The sequence below is a fragment of the Calonectris borealis genome, unplaced genomic scaffold (assembly GCF_964195595.1).
Source record: "Calonectris borealis unplaced genomic scaffold, bCalBor7.hap1.2 HAP1_SCAFFOLD_33, whole genome shotgun sequence".
NCBI lineage: Eukaryota > Metazoa > Chordata > Aves > Procellariiformes > Procellariidae > Calonectris > Calonectris borealis.
In genome coordinates this window covers 20,532-26,100 of record NW_027441449.1, presented here as the reverse complement: position 1 = coordinate 26,100, position 5,569 = coordinate 20,532, and the positions used below count along the sequence as shown (strand labels likewise).

At 50.6% G+C, this 5,569-nt stretch overlaps 1 long non-coding RNA gene across 1 annotated transcript; it reads left to right on the top strand.

The window, feature by feature from the left end:
• The first annotated feature begins 1,157 nt into the window (after positions 1-1,157).
• On the top strand, positions 1,158-4,018 carry LOC142076121 (uncharacterized). The gene is made up of 3 exons (XR_012671121.1): positions 1,158-1,476; positions 1,560-1,612; positions 1,998-4,018. It is a non-coding gene; the product is annotated as an uncharacterized LOC142076121 (long non-coding RNA).
• Positions 4,019-5,569: the final 1,551 nt, after the last annotated feature.

Genomic DNA, 5,569 nt, shown 5'->3' with positions numbered 1-5,569 from the left:
TCGCACAAGTGCGATGGTAATTTTGTCTCTTGGTATCTTAGGTGCCACAAATAACAGCGGCCGCAGCCTCGGACTCTGCCATCAACGTGGAGCAGGTGAGCGGAACAACACGGCGCTTCTGAGGATGAGGTTGTTGTGGAAGAGGTTGGCGTCTACTGTCATGATGCTTACTGCTGGTGTTGCGGGTATTTCTTTTCTGCAGATGATGAAGAGGAACCTGGTAACTGCAGGAAAGTATCAGCCAGATGAGTTGTTTTTTGTCAAGGATAGATTCAGACCTCCCAGTTCTCTGAAAGCTAAGTTGAGGGACTGGCACTGGCGAGGGGGCAGGGGCCAAGGTTGGCAATTGCAGGAATGGGGATTTAAATTTCCTGTAGGGCAAAGGGCTGTCCAGGAACAGTCTCCTTTGGGTGGGTAAAGGGAGCGGGTTACTCTTCAGCATGACACCAGCATGTGCTGGGCAGGGCAGTTCTAGCCTGTTGTGTAGTTTGTGTGGTCTGTCTTCTGTGTCTTAGATTCGTCCTCAGGTCTCGAGCGCTATTCCTAGGGCCTCGAATGCCTGTACTTACCGCCGTAGCGCCGATCGGGTGCTTGTTTTCTTGCGTTCCTAGCTTAAAGCGTGGATCGCTCTCGCATCCTGGATTTTTCCAGATGGTCATCTTTTGCGGCGTTCTTCCTGGCTGTGTGAGCACCTCTACTGTACAGTTGTCCATTTTTGCTGACTGGGATCATTTCCCTCCATCCTTACCTTTCTTGGGTCTCGAAGCCAGGCTTATTGTGTGTACGTCTTCTCAGTTTTGAGAGTAACTTCTTGTCATGGGTCACGATGTTCTACTCTTTCTCTGGGGTTGCCGTAGAGCCTCCTCACGTCACCGTGACATGGGTAGTCTTGCCTGACAACATCTTCCGTCTGGGTGTCATTCTTCTCGCCGAGAGTTTTCTTACCTTTGAGGTGTGTTGTTTGTAACGTTCCGTGTAGTGTCGGTCTGTGTGTGTGTGCGTTTGGCTTGGAGCCGCCCTGCCCGTGGGTGTAGAGTCAGGGGTAGTTAGAACAGCGATAAGAGTCTACGGTTAATATGTTGATATGCCTAGACTATCGAGGCAAAGGTTGTGCAGTCATCTTGACTGAGTAGCTGTCAGCAGCAGGTGAGGAAAGCAATTTCTGTAGTGTTTTGCAGGTGCAGAGGGGATGACTGGAGCTGTGTGGGAGAGTGAGCTATAGTGGTAGTTGAGCAGATGGAACCTCCAAGGTGTTAAGGCTTGTATGCATAGGGCTTAATGTTTGATTTATATCTTTCGTTTAATGGCAGGCTGTAGTTTGATTCTAGATGGTATTCCTAACAGGAAGCAAGTCCTCTGGAATTGTTAAGCTATCACTGTGCATCCGGGTTACTTGTTTGATGATATTGGTTTTGCAGATGCAGAGGGACAAGCTGCACACCCAAGGGTGATGGAAGAGCGGAGCGCTGTAACGAGGTGGGTTGGCGTGTGGTTTTAGGAGGAAAATGTGACTGGTGGCTATATGACCACATTATAGTAAAGTTTTTTTTAATTGGAAGGTGCGAAGCGAGGAGCAACATGGGATATAGGCACCGGAGCTTACTTGGGCAAGGTGAGCAGCGGTTGGTGAGCTGAAGTAGCAGTTATTCTTCAGGTGTTCTATTCCTGATGTAATTATAAGCAATCTGTGTTGTTTGCGTCTTGCATGCGGTGCAGAAACCTCAGGGTGGCAACCCAAGCTGACAGAGGCTGGATGGGCGAGCTGTCCAGGTAAAGGAGCGGAAGACACAGAGATCGGCATGGGCTGCGGTTTCCAGCAGTATCTCGGCATGTGCCTTCTAGCTTGTGTTTTTGCAGGCGCCGCACACGGGCTCGGAGGGGTGACACCGTGTGCTGACAAGCGGTCCAAGAAGGCGAGGCAGTTGTGGGCCGGGCTGGCGTCTAATAGCAAAGTATTATATGGCAAGTCAGCGAAGTGTTTCTCTCTGGTTTTGCAGGTTCTGTGGGGGCTGCCTTTGGAATTGGCTGAGCGTTTGAGGTGAGCTGGGTAATAGAGAGGAGGAGCATGGGGCTGGTGATTTCTGGCAAGTGCAACGGTAATTTTGTGTCTTTTGGTACCCTAGGCATCATAAGCGACTACAGCCGCATCGTCTGACTCTGGAATCAGCACAGAGCAGGTGAGTGGAATGCCACACGCATCTGAGGTGGCGGGTGTTGTGGGAAGGTTGATGTTGGCCGACGTGATGCTGACTGACGGCACTGTTGTGCATGCATTGATTTTTGTTTGGTTGGTTTTTTTTTTTCAGATACTGAAGAGGAACCTGGTGAATGCAGGATTAATCCAGTGGGATGATTGTGGTTTTCCTTGTTGAGGACGGATCGATACTCCTGGCCGTCTGAAAGCTAAGTTGGGCCACTGGCGCTGGGTGAGGGAGGGGACTGGGTTGGCAATTGCATGAAGGGGTTTTAAGGACAGTGTAGGGCAGAGAGCTGTCCAGGAACAGTCTGCTTCAGGCAGTTAAAGGCAGACGGCTACTCTTCAGCATGACACTAGCGTGGGCCAGGCAGGGCAGTTCCAGCCTGTGTCTGTTGTTGTGTAGTTTGTGTGGTCTGTCTTCTGCGCCTTAGGCCTTCTTCGGGTCTTGGTGTCCATGTTACTCTTTGCGCTCGAGGAGCACGGCACGTGCCTGGGCACCATCCCGAGCGTCTCGAACGCCTGTACTCATCAGCATAGTGACAATCAGGTGCCTGTTTTCTTGCATTACTAGCTTAAAGCGCGGATTCGTCTCCCATCTGGGAAATTTCCCAATGGTCCTCTTCTGTGGCATCCTACCCAGCTGCTTGAGCGGCTCTGCTCTCTAGCCATCCACTTTTTTTGCGAACTGGGATTTCTTCCCCGCATCCTTACGCTCTTAGGTCTTGAGGCCAGGCTTCTTGCACGTACATCTTATCAGTTTTGAGAGCAACTTTTTGTCACGGGCCACGACGTTATACTTTCTCTGGGGTTGCCATAGAGCCTCCTCACATCACCGTCATGGTCCTGCGGGTCGTCTCGCCTGATGGCGTCTTCTGTCCGGGTGTTGTCATTCTTGCCAAGAGTTTTCTCTCGCCTTTGAGGCATGTTGTCTGTAGCATTCTGTGTACTGTCGGTCTGTGCGTGTGTGCGTTTGGCTTGGAGCCGCCCTGCCCGTGGGTGTAGAGTCAGGGGTAGGTGGAATAGCGACAAGAGTCTATGGCTAATATGTAGATATGCCTAGACTGTTGAGGCCAAGGTTGTGCAGTCATCTCAGATCAAGTAGCCATCGGCAGGCTGCTTGGTCAGCTTTTTCAATAGCTTTTATGGGGATGAGCAGGGTTGTGTCGGAGGGGCTGTTCAGGGGTAGTGAAACAGATTGAATCTCAAAGGTGTTGTATGTGTGGGGCTTCAACGTTGTCGGTTGGGTTTGTTTTTTTTTTTAACGGCAGGATGTATGTTTGTTTGGATTCTAGATGGTGTTCTTAACAGGAAACAGGTCCTCTGGAATTGTTAAGCTATTGCTCTGCAACCCTGTGACTTGTTCGATCATTATGTTTTTGGCAGATGCAGAGGGACGAGCTGCGCACCACAGGGCGACAGAGGAGAGCGGAGCAGAGTGCTGTAACTAGATGGGTTGGTGTGTGGTATTAGAGGGAAGATGTGACTGGTGGCTATATGATTACATTACAGTGGTTTTTTTTTTTAATTTGAAGGGACAAAGTGAAGAGCAATGTGGGATATAGGCACCGGAGCTGACTTGGGTAAGGCGAGCGGGTGAGTGGTGATTGGTGGGCTGAATTAGCGGTTATTTTTCAGGTGTTGTATTGCTGGTGAAGTTATAAGCAATGCATGTTGTTTGGGTCTACAGGTGGTGCACAAACATCAACGTGGCAACCAAAGCTGACAGAGGCCAGGTGGGAGGGCTGTCAAGGTAAAGGAGTGTGAGACACGAATTGGTGTGGGCAGGCTGCAGTTTCGGGCAGTATCTCAGCATGTGCCTTTTTGCTTGGGTTTCTGCAGGTGCTGCATGCAGACTTGGAGGGGTTCTGCTGCTGTGTGCTGACAAGGGGCCTGAGAAGGTGAGGCAATTGTGGGCCGGGTTGGCATCTCGTAGCAAAGTATTACATAGCAACTCTGTGAATCTTCTCCATGATGCTTCTCCCTGATCTTGCAGGTGCTGAGCGGGCTGCCTTTGGAACTGGATGAGTGTTTGAGGTGAGCTGAGTAGCAGAAAGGAGGAGCACAGGACAGGTGCTTTCGTGTCTCTTGGTACCATATGCGCCACAAGCGATGACAGCTGCAGCCTCTGATACTAGAATCAGCGTGGAGCAGGTGAGCGGAATGCCACAGCATGTCTGAGGTGAGGGATGTTGGGGGAAAGGTCCATGTTGACTGATGTGATGCTGACTGATGGCATTGTTGTGCATGCATTGGTGTTTGTTTTTTGCAGGTGATGAAGAGGAACCTGGCGACTGCAAGATTAATCCAGTGGGCTGACTGGTTTTCCATGTTGAGGATGGATTCCGTCTCCTGGCCATCTGAAAGCTAAGTTTTGAGGCACTGGTGCTGGAGAGGAATCAGGGGGAGCTAGTGGATAAGGCTTAGTGGACAAGGTTGGCAATTGCATGAAGGGGTTTTAAAGGTAGTGTAGGGCAGGGGGCTGTCCAGGAACAGTCTGCTTTGGGCAGATAAAGGGAGCTGGCCACTCTTCACTATGACGCTGGGCAGGGCAGTTCCAGCCTGTCTGTTGTGTAGTTTGTGTGGTCTGTCTTCTGTGTCTTAGGCCTTCCTCAGGTCTCGATGTCCTCATTGCTCTTTGCGCTTGAGGGGCATGGGTGCCATCCCTAAGGCCTTGAATGCCTTCACTCATCAGCATAGCACCTGATAGGCACTTCTTTTCTTGCATTACAAGCTGAAAGTGTGGATCAGTCTCGTGTCTCAAACTTTCCGGATGGTCATCTTTTGCAGCATCCTTCCTGGCTGCGTGAGCAGCTCTGCTCTCCAGCTGTCCATTTTCACGGACTGGGATTTCTTCCCTGCATCCTTAGGTTCTTAGGCCTTGAGGCCAGGCTTCTTGCACATCCATCCTCTCAGTTTTGAGAGTATCTTCTTGTCACGGGCCGTGAGGTTCTACTCCTTTTTCTGGGGTTGCCACAGAGCCTCCTCACGTCACCGTTATGGTCCCACAGGTCGTCTTGCCCGACAGTATCTTCTATCTGGGTGTCATTCTTCTTGCCGAGAGTTTTCTCTCCTCTTTGAGGTGCATTTTTTGTAGGGTTCCATGTAGTGTTGGTCTGTGCGTGTGTGTGTGTGTGGCTTGGAGCTGCTATGCCTGGGGGTGTAGAGTCGGGGGTAGGTGGAATAGCCATAATAGTCTATGGTTAATATGTTGATATGCCTAGACTGTTGAGGCAAAGGCTGTACAGTCATCTCAGACTCAGTAGCTGTTGGCAGGCTGCATGGACAGCTCTTTTGATAACGTTTTATGGGGATGAGCTGAGCCATGTGTGAGGTGCTGTGCAGGGTTAGTGAAGGAAATTGAATCTCAAAGGC